The 15,660-nt window shown below is 43.0% G+C and overlaps 1 protein-coding gene across 1 annotated transcript in view; it reads left to right on the top strand.

The window, feature by feature from the left end:
* nrxn2a (neurexin 2a) overlaps positions 1-15,660 on the top strand; it is a 381,645-nt gene that overhangs the window by 285,863 nt on the left and 80,122 nt on the right.

Here is a 15,660-nt window from a genome sequence, read left to right on the forward strand (position 1 = left end):
CCAGCATATTAACATATTAACTATGTTAAACAGAGGATAGAGGGCATTCAGTACATCACAGAGTATAATAAGTAAAAGTCCTATTCATTCAGTACACCACAGAGTATAATAAGTAAAAGTCCTATTCATTCAGTACACCACAGAGTATAATAAGTAAAAGTCCTATTCATTCAGTACACCACAGAGTATAATAAGTAAAAGTCCTATTCATTCAGTACATCACAGAGTATAATAAGTACAAGTCCTATTAATTCAGTACACCACAGAATATAATAAGTAAAAGTCCTATTCATTCAGTACACCACAGAGTATAATAAGTAAACGTCCTATTCATTGAGTACACTACAGAATATAATAAGTAAAAGTCCTATTCATTCAGTACACCACAGAGTATAATAAGTAAAAGTCCTATTCATTCAGTACACCACAGAGTATAATAAGTAAAAGTCCTATTCATTCAGTACATCACAGAGTATAATAAGTAAACGTCCTATTCATTCAGTAACACCAGAGTATAATAGGTAAAAGTTCTATTAATTCAGTACACCACAGAATATAATAAGTAAACGTCCTATTCATTGTCCTGATGCGGATCATCTGGTTACCATGCTACAGCCTCTGAAATACCATTGCAATTATATAGTATGTGATTAACCTTTGTGACTGTGTTTAAAATGGCTAAAATGCACATTTTACTCATAAAAAGCCCATCTGTAGGCCTACCATTTCTGTATGACTCTCTCCAGAGCAGATAAAAGATGTAATTTCCTCTGAATGTCCCGTGTACAGTCAGACCAAATAGATAGAATGTCTGGGGTTGTATGGACTAGCTGTGAAAAGGCCTCGCTGGTTCTCTGGAAAGTGCCACTTATGTACAAATTTGAGGATATCAATGGAAATAGTTTGGGGCCTTTGGTGAGAGACACTCCCCTGTAGAGAGCCTTCAGGTGCTCTAGTTCACACTTGACTCCTTACACCTTGTGGGAAATAGCTGTTGGATTAAACACATACAGGTGCAACTCTGTCAAAAATAGGCTTTAGCACTGTTAGTAACAGCTGTTGAGTTGAGAGAAAATGTATTAAATGTCTTTTTTAAACAAAACGCCAGTAAAATGCTTGAGTAGTGTGGTCCCTTTGGTGGAGGAGACATCAAAGCAGTGCTGTTTGTACCCCAAGCAGTATCACGCTGAGACAGAAGACCATCTCATTTATGCATTTACACTTTAGTCATTTAGCATACGCTATTATCCACAGCGACTTACATTCAGTGCATTCATCTTAAGATCGCTGGGTGAGAGAACCACAAATCACAGTCGTGGTAAGTACATTTTTCCTCGATAAAGTAGTTATCGGCGATCTCTGTCAAGTTAACATGTTACTATGGCTGAAACAGAACTGTAGTTCTTCAGTTTGAGTCTGTGAGCTCCCCCACACCTTCCCCCACCAAGGTCTGTTGACAACAAGCTGTTATAGCGTTGATGTATGTTCCACGTAAATAAGTACGCTGTACGAAGGCTTGAAACCCATTCTCTCCTGGCTGTGTGTTCTACTCTGTTCCTCTCCTGCTAATGTTATTGTTTAGGGGGCATAGCTGTGGTAGCATTGAATTCATGTCTGGCCTTTGCAGTCAATTGCTAGTCGATGGCAGTAATTACATTCAGAAGTCACAGTGAGTGGGTTTTACTGGCTCACTCCAGTCCTCCTTTTTTAATGGCCATGTTATCCTGATCACGTTGTCTAGGGCCATTCTGCACAACGCAATCCCTTCTCCGATGTGGGCTTTTCAAGCGATAATGAGTATACCTGGCTGTGGGCCTTATCACACTGTAGAAAATACACTCGCTCCCTATTTCAATATCATGTTTTTTTTTTACTAGATCGTCTGCAGATTCTCAACTATCCAGACAATGGTATTTTTGCTAAATCTGAGGACACTGGGTTTGTGTTGTGAAAAAGACAGAGAGCATCAGGTCATTAATTGGGGTCATTACTTTCACAGGTTCCAGGTAAGGTGGTGAAGCAACATTGCTGTGCTGAATTAATGTGGTTATAATGCAACCATCTTTTTCTGCTCAGATTCCTGTTGTTCCTCATTGTGTTTTTCTATTAAAGAGCATGGAGCATCTAATCAAAGTCAATTGAATTAAAGAGACGGGAGGGAGCTGTGGTAATGATGAAGGTTTCTCATAATTGGTACGGCGTGAGAACATGTTGATGTTTTTGCCTTAAAAAGCACCTCACACTCAAGTCACACATTTGTGACTATTTTGCAACGAACAAATGTGATGTTGTGTTGGCTAGTACACCTAACCAACAAAATACATCTATACTAGAATATACAATTAAAATGTGTTGTACTAGTCCTCTGTGTTGACTTTGAGAATAAGGACTTACATATGACTTTTCAAAAGCATGAATTACAAATGGATAAGTAGTTAGTTTGGTTTACGAGCTCTCTTTCCGTGATAGTGTAGACCTACAAATAGCAGTTGAAGGGAAATTGTAAGCTTGGGGTTTGTGATATCTTCACAATAGGTAGGCAATAAAAGTGCTCAGTGTGAGAAGCTCCGATACTTGACTTTAATTTATTCTGGTGTAAGATGTCCTGGAACTGATGTCTGAGTGATGTCTGCTCAGGCACTGTTCTCTAACCTCATTTATTGGGACAAACTAACTGTTGTTAGCACCTTTTTTCAAAGAGTGTAATATCTAGAACCTAAAATGGTTCTTTGGCTGTCCCAATAAGAGAACCCTCTTTTTTATTCCATGTAGAACCCTTCTACTTCCGGGTAAAACCCTTTTCTGTTGCGTGAAGAACCCTTTCTACAGAGGTTCTACATGGGACGAAGAGTATAGCTAATTGTTCAATCAACTGTTGTAACAAAAAACTAATAATATGCTAATGTCCGCTGTATTATGTCTTATTGATGATCTGATACCAACTCTATTGTTCTCTGGAAAACATTCTCTAAACTATTTCACATGTACCATGTAATAATATATAAATAATATGTATAAAAGGCTTCAAAGCAGAGCACATGTACCATGTAATAATATATAAATAACATGTATAAAAGGCTTCAAGGCAGAGCACATGTACCATGTAATAATATATAAATAATATTTATAAAAGGCTTCAAAGCAGAGCACATGTACCATGTAATAATATATAAATAACATGTGCTCTGCCTTGAAGCTTTTTATACATGTACCATGTAATAATATATAAATAACATGTATAAAATGCTTCAAAGCAGAGCACATGTACCATGTAATAATATGTATAAAAGGCTTCAAAGCAGAGCACATGCTTTCAATTTGAATAGGACAGATCAGAAACAACTTTACTTCAAGTAATCAGTGCTTCCCATGACTGTGTTTTTGTATTTTAATTGTATTCAAAAAGTATTAAGACCCCTGGACTTTTTCCACATTTTATTACGTTACAGCCTTATTCTAAAATGGATTTATAACGATGTACCCTGACTCGGGAAGCAAGTTCAGGGAGTGAATACATGTAATAAATAAACGAATATGAACAAAACAAGAAACACTAACAGCGCACCAACATGAAGCAGATCCAGAAACAATGACGCCTAGAGAAGAAACCAAAGGGAGTGAAACCTATAGGGAAGGTAATCAGGGAGGGACACATTTAGGGAAGGAACCAAAGGGAGTGACACATTTAGGGAAGGAACCAAAGGGAGTGACACATTTAGGGAAGGAATCAAAGGGAGTGACACATTTAGAGAAGGTAATCAGGGAGTGACACATTTAGGGAAGGTAATCAGGGAGTGACACATTTAGAAGGTAATCAGGGAGTGATTTAGGGAAGGTAATCAGGGAGTGACACATTTAGGGAAGGTAATCAGGGAGTGACACATTTAGGGAAGGTAATCAGGGAGGACACACATATTAGGGAAGGTAATCAGGGAGGGACACATTTAGGGAAGGTAATCAGGGAGTGACACATTTAGGGAAGGTAATCAGGGAGTGACACATTTAGGGAAGGTAATCAGGGAGTGACACATTTAGGGAAGGTAATCAGGGAGTGACACATTTAGGGAAGGTAATCAGGGAGTGACACATTTAGGGAAGGTAATCAGGGAGTGACACATTTAGGGAAGGTAATCAGGGAGTGACACATTTAGGGAAGGTAATCAGGGAGTGACATATATAGGGAAGGTAATCAGGGAGTGACACCTATAGGGAAGGTAATCAGGGAGTGACACATATAGGGAAGGTAATCAGGGAGTGACACATATAGGGAAGGTAATCAGGGAGTGAAACCTATAGGGAAGGTAATCAGGGAGTGACACACATATATATATAGGAAGGTAATCAGGGAGTGACACACATATATATATAGGGAAGGTAATCAGGGAGTGACACATATAGGGAAGGTAATCAGGGAGTGACACCTATAGGGAAGGTAATCAGGGAGTGACACATTTAGGGAAGGTAATCAGGGAGTGACACATATAGGGAAGGTAATCAGGGAGTGACATATATAGGAAGGTAATCAGGGAGTGACACATATAGGGAAGGTAATCAGGGAGTGACACATATATATAGGGAAGGTAATCAGGGAGTGACACATTTAGGGAAGGTAATCAGGGAGGGAAGGTAATCAGACACATATAGGGAAGGTAATCAGGGAGTGACAATATATATAGGGAAGGTAATCAGGGAGTGACACACATATATATAGGGAAGGTAATCAGGGAGTGACACATGACATAGGGAAGGTAATCAGGGAGTGACACATTTAGGGAAGGTAATCAGGGAGTGACATATATAGGGAAGGTAATCAGGGAGTGAAACCTATAGGGAAGGTAATCAGGGAGTGACACATATAGGGAAGGTAATCAGGGAGTGACACATATAGGGAAGGTAATCAGGGAGTGACATATATAGGGAAGGTAATCAGGGAGTGACACATATAGGGAAGGTAATCAGGGAGTGACATATATAGGGAAGGTAATCAGGGAGTGACACATTTAGGGAAGGTAATCAGGGAGTGACATATATAGGGAAGGTAATCAGGGAGTGACACCTATAGGGAAGGTAATCAGGGAGGTAATCAGACATATATAGGGAAGGTAATCAGGGAGTGACACCTATAGGGAAGGTAATCAGGGAGTGACACCTATAGGGAAGGTAATCAGGGAGTGACACATTTAGGGAAGGTAATCAGGGAGTGACACATATAGGGAAGGTAATCAGGGAGTGACACACATATATATATAGGGAAGGTAATCAGGGAGTGACACATATAGGGAAGGTAATCAGGGAGTGACATATATAGGGAAGGTAATCAGGGAGTGACACACATATATATAGGGAAGGTAATCAGGGAGTGACACACACATATATATAGGGAAGGTAATCAGGGAGTGACACATATAGGGAAGGTAATCAGGGAGTGACATATATAGGGAAGGTAATCAGGGAGTGACACATTTAGGGAAGGTAATCAGGGAGTGAAACCTATAGGGAAGGTAATCAGGGAGTGACATATATAGGGAAGGTAATCAGGGAGTGACACATTTAGGGAAGGTAATCAGGGAGTGACACACATATATATATAGGGAAGGTAATCAGGGAGTGAAACCTATAGGGAAGGTAATCAGGGAGTGACATATATAGGGAAGGTAATCAGGGAGTGAAACCTATAGGGAAGGTAATCAGGGAGTGACACATTTAGGGAAGGTAATCAGGGAGTGACATATATAGGGAAGGTAATCAGGGAGTGACACATATAGGGAAGGTAATCAGGGAGTGACATATATAGGGAAGGTAATCAGGGAGTGACATATATAGGGAAGGTAATCAGGGAGTGACATATATAGGGAAGGTAATCAGGGAGTGACACATATAGGGAAGGTAATCAGGGAGTGACACATATAGGGAAGGTAATCAGGGAGTGACATATATAGGGAAGGTAATCAGGGAGTGAAACCTATAGGGAAGGTAATCAGGGAGTGACATATATAGGGAAGGTAATCAGGGAGTGACACATTTAGGGAAGGTAATCAGGGAGTGACACACATATATATATAGGGAAGGTAATCAGGGAGTGACACATATAGGGAAGGTAATCAGGGAGTGACATATATAGGGAGGTAATCAGGGAGTGAAACCTATAGGGAAGGTAATCAGGGAGTGACATATATAGGGAAGGTAATCAGGGGTGACACATTTAGGAAGGTAATCATGACACACATTAGGGAAGGTAATCAGGGAGTGACACCTATAGGGAAGGTAATCAGGGAGTGACATATATAGGGAAGGTAATCAGGGAGTGACACAGTTAGGGAAGGTAATCAGGGAGTGACACACATATATATATAGGGAAGGTAATCAGGGAGTGAAACCTATAGGGAAGGTAATCAGGGAGTGACATATATAGGGAAGGTAATCAGGGAGTGAAACCTATAGGGAAGGTAATCAGGGAGTGACATATATAGGGAAGGTAATCAGGGAGTGACATATATAGGGAAGGTAATCAGGGAGTGACATATATATACAGGGAAGGTAATCAGGGAGTGACATATATATATATATAGGGAAGGTAATCAGGGAGTGACATATATATACAGGGAAGGTAATCAGGGAGTGACATATATATACAGGGAATGTAATCAGGGAGTGACACCTATAGGGAAGGTAATCAGGGAGTGACACCTATAGGGAAGGTAATCAGGGAGTGACATATATAGGGAAGGTAATCAGGGAGTGACATATATATACAGGGAAGGTAATCAGGGAAGGTAATCAGGGAGTGACATATATATATATATAGGGAAGGTAATCAGGGAGTGACATATATATATATAGGGAAGGTAATCAGGGAGTGACATATATAGGGAAGGTAATCAGGGAGTGACATATATAGGGAAGGTAATCAGGGAGTGACATATATAGGGAAGGTAATCAGGGAGTGACATATATATAGGGGTAAGGTAATCAGGGGTAGTGACATATATATACAGGGAAGGTAATCAGGGAGTGACACATATAGGGAAGGTAATCAGGGAGTGACATATATATATAGGGAAGGTAATCAGGGAGTGACATATATAGGGAAGGTAATCAGGGAGTGACATATATATACAGGGAAGGTAATCAGGGAGTGACATATATATATATATAGGGAAGGTAATCAGGGAGTGACACATATAGGGAAGGTAATCAGGGAGTGACACATATAGGGAAGGTAATCAGGGAGTGACACATATAGGGAAGGTAATCAGGGAGTGACACATATATGGAAGGTAATCAGGGAGTGACATATATAGGGAAGGTAATCAGGGAGTGACACATATAGGGAAGGTAATCAGGGAGTGACACATATAGGGAAGGTAATCAGGGAGTGACACATATAGGGAAGGTAATCAGGGAGTGACATATATAGGGAAGGTAATCAGGGAGTGACACATATAGGGAAGGTAATCAGGGAGTGACACATATAGGGAAGGTAATCAGGGAGTGACATATATATATAGGGAAGGTAATCAGGGAGTGACATATATATACAGGGAAGGTAATCAGGGAGTGACATATATATACAGGGAAGGTAATCAGGGAGTGACATATATAGGGAAGGTAATCAGGGAGTGACATATATATATAGGGAAGGTAATCAGGGAGTGACATATATAGGGAAGGTAATCAGGGAGTGACATATATATACAGGGAAGGTAATCAGGGAGTGACACATATAGGGAAGGTAATCAGGGAGTGACATATATAGGGAAGGTAATCAGGAAGTGAAACCTATAGGGAAGGTAATCAGGGAGTGACATATATATACAGGGAAGGTAATCAGGGGGAAGGATGGTCTCGGGCTAATCCGGGGTGACACATATAGGGAAGGTAATCAGCGGTGAGACAGGGCATCCAGCTTGACATTCTTGAACTCCAGCCGGCAGGAGAGGGAAAAGTTGAACTGGGTAAACAGCATGGCCCATCTCGCCTGCCTGGAGTTGAGGCGCTTAGCAGTGCGGTCAGCCCACACAAAGAACGGATGTTTCACCCCTTCGGGCCAGTGCCTCCATTCCTCCAATGCCATCTTCACTGCGACAAGCTCCTGATTCCGCACATTGTAATTCCTCTCCGTGGCAGTGAGGCGGTGGGAGAAGAAGGCGCAGGGATGCAGCTTAAGGTCCAGGGCAGAACGTTGGAACAGAACAGCCCCCACTCCGACATCCGAAACATTGGCCTGCACCACGAACTGACGGGAAGGGTCGAGATGAACCAGGATTGGAGCCGTGGTGAAATGGTGTTTAAGGTCCCAGAACGCCCGTGAACGTGAACGGAACCTTAGAAGAGGTGAGGACAGGCAGGGGAGGCAGGGTGCTGTAACCCCGGATAAAGCGGCAATAAAAGTTGGCTGATCCCAGAAAGCATTGCAGCTGCACCATGGACGTAGTCTGAGGCAAATCCACAACCGCTTTCACCTTCTCAGGATCCATCTTGATGCTCACAGCAGAGATGATGTAGCCCAGAAAGGGAATAGTGGAGCGCTGGAACTCACACTTTTCCACCTTAACGAGCAACTGATTCTCCAGAAGGCGCTGGAGAACCTGCCGGACAAGAACACGGAGCACGTGTTCTTGGTGGGAGAAGATGCGGATGTCAATGTAGTGAAAACTAACCAGTTCAGCATGTCGCGGAGAACGTCATTCACCAGAGCCTGGAGCATGGCAGGGGCATTGGTGAGGCCAAAGTGCATGACCAGATATTCATAGTGGCCTCTGGCCGTGTTGAAGGAAGTCTTCCACTCGTCCCCCTCTTGTATCTGCACCAGGTGGTAGGAGTTACGTAGATCCAGCTTGGAGAACACAGTGGTCCCCTGGAGCGGCTCGAAGGCTGAGGAAATGACGATTCCCGGTAGTCAATGCATGGGCACAGGGTCTTGTCCTTCTGCTCCACGAAGAAGAACCCTGTGCCAGCGGGAAAGGAAGAGGGATGGATAAATCCAATAGCTAGGGGGTCACCAATGTAGTCCTCCATAGCCTTGGTTTCAGGTCCCGACGGCAAGGACTAATGCCCCCGGGGCGGCGTGGTGCTAGGGGGAAGGTCAATCCCGCAGTCATAGGGGCGGTGAGGCGGAAGGGAAGTGGTCGGGACTTGCTGAACACCTCCCGGAGATCCTGGTACTCCACGGGAATGGCGGAGAGATCCGGAACCACCTCCGAGGACCCAGGAAGACATCCCGGGGCAGGTTGCGCCGACTTCAGACAATGGGCGTGGCAGAACGGACTCCAGCCCATGATGGCACCCATAGACCTGTTGATGACTGGAGCCAAGAGAATCCCAAAACCATGGGGATCTGGGGGGACTTGATGACCAGAAACTGAATGGTATCGCTGTGATTCCCTGACAAGCGTAGGTTGATGGGAGTGGTGTTATGGGTGACCCGACCTATAGAGCGCCCGTCCAACATCCACTGGAATAGAGGGGGGCTGAGTGGGGATGTTCAGCTTGACGTTCCAAAAAGCTCTCATCGGCCCCAGAGTCGATGAGGACCCGGGGAGATTTTGACTGGATTCCCCACAGCAGAATGACATGAAAAGGGGTGGGATTAAGGGAAGATGAAAAGTTCCCCATATGGCCCACCAGAGCACTCGCTCCTACCGGTGAGCCTGGTCTTTCACAGGCCACGAGTACACAGGCTATTTTGGAGCAATCCGAGGGGAAGGAGAAAAGCTGAAGCTCGAAAATGAGGGCACACTGAGCCCGACAGGTGCTCGACTCTCCATTAAAACATTCCAGAGGAGGTAACTGGGACTCCCAGGAAGGTGGAGTGGCCAGTGGGGGAGGCGCTGCTAACCACTGAGTTGCTGGGGGGCAGTGGGGTTACCACCGTGGCAGGCTGCCCCCCAGACGACCCGCGGAATTGCTCCAGCAGCATGTCCAATGCCCAGTCATGGCGCTCAGCCAATGTTTGGACCCCTTCCATCAGCCCACGAAGCAATTCCTTGTTCCTACCAATGGAGGCTCCTTGGGAAGAGTTGGCGTTGCGCAGCTGGTCCGGGTCTGCTGGGTCAGTCATGGCCAGTTTGTACTATCAGGTATGAAGGTAAGACCCAGATGCAGACCACGTCGTATACACAATAGTTTAATATTCCAACAGGGGCAGGCAATAGACAGGTCAAGGCAGGCAGGGGTCAGTAAACCAGAGGTGGGGTAACAGTACTGGGCAGCAGGCAGGGGCAGGCAGAGTGGTCAGGCAGGCGGGCTCAGAGACAGGACAGGCAAGGGTCAAAATCAGGAGGGCGAGAAAAGAGATACTGGAAAAAGCAGGAACTGAGTCACAAAACGCTGGTTGACTTGAACAAACAAGACAAAATGGCAACAGACAAACAGAGAACACAGTTATAAATAACCCTAGGGATAATGGGGAAAATGGGCGACACCTGGAGGGAGATGAGACAATCACAAAGACAGGTGAAACAGATCAGGGTGTGACAAACATAATTGTGAATACATCAACACTATATAATAACACATATGGAATCATGTAGTAATGAAAAAAGTGTTAAATTTCATTTTTTGGATTCTTCAAAGTAGCCAACCTTTGCCTTGATGACATCTTTGCACACTCTTGGCATTCTTGTTGGCTGCTATTTATTCCCTCTGCAGTCCAATTCATCCCAAACCATCTCAATTGGGTTGAGGTTGGTTGATTGTGGAGGCCAGTTCATCTGATGCAGCACTCCATCACTCTCCTTGGTCAAATAGCCCTTACACAGCCTGGAGGTGTGTTTTGGGTCATTGTCCAGTTGAAAAATGAATGATAGTTCCACTAAGCGCAAACCAGATGGGATGGCATATCGCTGCAGAATGCTGTTGTAGCCATGCTCGTGCCTTGAATTCTAAATAGATCACAGGCAGTGTCACCAGTAAAGGACCCCCACACCATCACACCTACTCCTCCATGCTTCACGGTAGGAACCACACATGCTGATATCTTCTCTTCACCTACTCACAAAGACACGGCGGTTGGACAAAAAAATCTCAAATTTGGACTCATCAGACCAAAGGACAGCTTTCCACTGGTCTAATATCCATTGCTCGTGGTTCTTGGACCAAGCAAGTCTCTTCTTCTTATTGGTGTCCTTTAGTAGTGGTTTCTTTGCAGCAATTTGAAGGACATGACCATGAAGGCCTGATTCACACAGTCTCCTCTGAACAGTTGACGTTGCGATGTGTCTGTTACTTGAACTCTGTTTAGCATTTATTTGGGCTGCAATCTGAGGTGCGGTTAACTCTAATGAACATATCCTCTGCAGCAGAGGTAACTCTGGGTCTTCCTTTCCTGTGGCGGTCGTCATGAGAGCCAGTTTCATTGTAGCGCTTTGTTTTTTGCGACAGCACTTGAAGAAACTTTCAAAGTTCTTGACATTTTCCGGATTGACTGACCTTCATGTCTTAATTAAGGTAAGGATGGACTGTCGTTTCTCTTTGCTTATTTGAGCTGTTCTTGACAAAATATGAACTTGGACTTTTACCAAATAGGCTATCTTCTGCATACTACCCCTACCTTGTCACAACACAGCTGATTGGCTCAAACGTATTACAAAGGAAAGAAATTCCACAAATTAAATTTTAACAAGGCACACCTGTTAATTGAAATGCATTCCAGGTGACTACCTCATGAAGCTGGTTATTATATAGTTTTGATGTTTTCACTATAATTCTACAATGTAGAAAATAGTTTTTTTTTTTTTACCTGGAACAGACCTTTGACTGGTACTGTATAGTATGTTTAAAGTGTATATTTATGTTGTATTATACAGGGCGCATTTGAATAAGAGATATGTCTTCCCTATTCAAATAAAGTAAAGAAAGAAAGAAAAAGCAGTGCTTGTGTGCAGATTGAGGTCTCATTAAATGGACCAGACTTTCTGAAAGCTGCAGCACACAAATGCACAGTGGGTATTCTTAGCTATGCTATATTCAAACACAATGTTCCCATCCATACAACATGTCTACCCACAGTAAAAACTACAAACAATATACAGCACACATTAAAGCACGTTTTTCCCTCTACAACATGAATCCTGTAACTGTTCCCACTATATATTTGAAATCTGTGCATCCTTCACACTTTAAAGCCTTTAATGGACAGTGAAGGAGACAGCTCTACTTTTGTACAGATCTGAAACATGTACATAATGATGCCCACCTGAAACATGTACTTCTCATTTTCACATTTCTATTTTGCACCTTGTGGCAGGGAGCCTAGCGGTTAAGAGCGTTGGGCTAGTAACAGAAAGGTAAAAAATCTGTAGATGGGCCCTTGAGAAAGGCCCTTAACCCTGATCGCTCCTGTAAGTCGCTCTGGATGAGAGGGTCTGCTAAATGACTCAAATGTAACTGTCATTCTGAACGGAGGATGCCAAGTTGGGATGAATGAACCGTTTCTGCCTGTCTTCAGTAGAGGTCCCTGATATAATGGATGAGATTCAGCAGCATTAATCATTACAGTCTGTACATTAGTAAACAGAAGATGCTTTCCTCTCTACTGTAAATCTGAAAAACTAATTATGTCGCCAAGAAAAGCTCATTAGCAGACCTATTATTCAGTTTGACCATATGCATGACAGATATATTCACTATATTACATAGGCTTTACAGTGAGAAGAGCAACATAGTTCCCTGGTCTTGGTTTCACCCTCCTATTACCAGACTGTTTAGAGAATTATGATCTCAATGTTCATAAACTGAACTTCTATTGAACTACTCGGTCTGTTACCAAGAACTTGTAAGATTCTTGTTGAAATGAAACAGACAGAGGCCAGTCTACAATAGTCAGCAATGTTTATTTACGAGAGCTCTGCCCATCATTACATGTACATTGGTTTATATACCTCTCATTTCATCGTTAGTTTCATATAGTTAATAACAAGTCTTCTCCTACTCTTACATTGCTTATCACATCCTGCAACACGTTACACAATCTACTGCAATCCAAAGGTTTCTCCCCTCCCTGGGTGGGGAGACTTCCTTCCCTGTTATCAGTTTCACAGTGGTCACAAGTTGTCTGCCACAGTTCCTTGCCTGCTAACAGTCCCTCTTTTCTTATGGACAAACATTCACCATTATACAGAGACGGGGTATGATTCTGTTAGATATATAGATTAAATGTATACATCATTTAGTCATTATACATCAAATTCATAACACAGACCTATCGATCCCAAAGTGTCTGGTGGTGCTGCTCTGTGTGGAGCTCAGGCTCTTCAACGGTGGAGCCTTTTCAAATGGAGCAGAAGATGCAAAGACCGCATCTGCTAGACTGGCTCGATGTCAATGATGATCTTCATTAAGTCTATGACCATAGAGTCAGAGACTGCTGTATGTCGAAATATGTGGAGGAAGAGAAGCACAGAGAAAGAGAGAGTGTGTGTAATGTGTGAATACATGCCATTTAGCAGACGCTTTTATCCAAAGCGACTTACAGTCATGTGTGCATACATTCTACGTATGGGTGGTCCCGGGGATCGAACCCACTACCCTGGCGTTACAAGCGCCATGCTCTACCAACTGAGCTACAGAACACATCCACCTTACAATATAGTGGGAGGTGAGCTGACTTCCTGTCCTGTTTGTTAGATGGTAGTCTTGTGGTGGCCAGATGGCAGGTGATGAGGTTAATGAAACATTGTTAATATACCCTAGGTGTGCTGACTTCCTGTCCTGTTTGTTAGATGGTGGTCTTGTGGTGGCCAGATGACAGGTAATGAGGTTAATGAAACATTGTTAATATACCCTAGGTGTGCTGACTTCCTGTCATGTTTGTTAGATGGTGGTCTTGTGGTGGCCAGATGGCAGGTAATGAGGTTAATGAAACATTGTTAATATACCCTAGGTGTGCTGACTTCCTGTCCTGTTTGTTAGATGGTGGTCTTGTGGTGGCCAGATGACAGGTAATGAGGTTAATGAAACATTGTTAATATACCCTAGGTGTGCTGACTTCCTGTCCTGTTTGTTAGATGGTGGTCTTGTGGTGGCCAGATGACAGGTAATGAGGTTAATGAAACATTGTTAATATACCCTAGGTGTGCTGACTTCCTGTCCTGTTTGTTAGATGGTGGTCTTGTGGTGGCCAGATGACAGGTAATGAGGTTAATGAAACATTGTTAATATACCCTAGGTGTGCTGACTTCCTGTCCTGTTTGTTAGATGGTGGTCTTGTGGTGGCCAGATGACAGGTAATGAGGTTAATGAAACATTGTTAATATACCCTAGGTGTGCTGACTTCCTGTCATGTTTGTTAGATGGTGGTCTTGTGGTGGCCAGATGGCAGGTAATGAGGTTAATGAAACATTGTTAATATACCCTAGGTGTGCTGACTTCCTGTCCTGTTTGTTAGATGGTGGTCTTGTGGTGGCCAGATGACAGGTAATGAGGTTAATGAAACATTGTTAATATACCCTAGGTGTGCTGACTTCCTGTCCTGTTTGTTAGATGGTGGTCTTGTGGTGGCCAGATGACAGGTAATGAGGTTAATGAAACATTGTTAATATACCCTAGGTGTGCTGACTTCCTGTCCTGTTTGTTAGATGGTGGTCTTGTGGTGGCCAGATGACAGGTAATGAGGTTAATGAAACATTGTTAATATACCCTAGGTGTGCTGACTTCCTGTCCTGTTTGTTAGATGGTGGTCTTGTGGTGGCCAGATGACAGGTAATGAGGTTAATGAAACATTGTTAATATACCCTAGGTGTGCTGACTTCCTGTCCTGTTTGTTAGATGGTGGTCTTGTGGTGGCCAGATGACAGGTAATGAGGTTAATGAAACATTGTTAATATACCCTAGGTGTGCTGACTTCCTGTCCTGTTTGTTAGATGGTGGTTTTGTGGTGGCCAGATGGCAGGTAATGAGGTTAATGAAACATTGTTAATATACCCTAGGTGTGCTGACTTCCTGTCCTGTTTGTTAGATGGTGGTCTTGTGGTGGCCAGATGACAGGTAATGAGGTTAATGAAACATTGTTAATATACCTGCCACCAGGTTTAGGGCCCAGCTGCAATGGCAGCAACAGGGAACGCAAGTTCACAGGTTGAAGCTCAGTAATAAATTCTGTCATTCCAAAATCCCTATAAGAAAAAGTGTGTCCCAAAATATTGCTGAGAAAAACGTGTTCCTACTACAGTATTAAATAAAACATAACACTTCTGGAAGAATTAAATATTCAAAAGATTGTTCTTACTCAGATCCTGTAGTACAATGGAATTAACCGTATTCATGTGGCCTTGTAAAGCTAGAGACCAGGCTGGTAAACGGTGGAGGATTTCTCTCAACCTTTTTTGTCCAGATGTTCCTCCCGGCTTTGTAAGCCTAGTGGACTGGTTGAAACACTAGCAGCCATGTCATCACGTCATACCACAGCACTCTTTGGCTGTCGTAAGAACGGGACCAAGGCGCAGTGGATGTTGAGTTCCACATATTTAATTCAAAGAGAATCTTAAACAAAACAAAATATATCAATAAACGAACACCTAAACGTGACTATGCGACGCACAAACACAAAACAATACCCCACAAACACAGGTGGGAAAAATAGCTACTTAAATATGATCCCCAATTATAGACAACGATTACCAGCTGCCTCTAATTGGGAATCATACAAAACACCAACATAGA

The sequence above is a fragment of the Oncorhynchus gorbuscha genome, linkage group LG20, assembly GCF_021184085.1.
Source record: "Oncorhynchus gorbuscha isolate QuinsamMale2020 ecotype Even-year linkage group LG20, OgorEven_v1.0, whole genome shotgun sequence".
NCBI classification, from domain to species: Eukaryota; Metazoa; Chordata; class Actinopteri; order Salmoniformes; family Salmonidae; genus Oncorhynchus; species Oncorhynchus gorbuscha.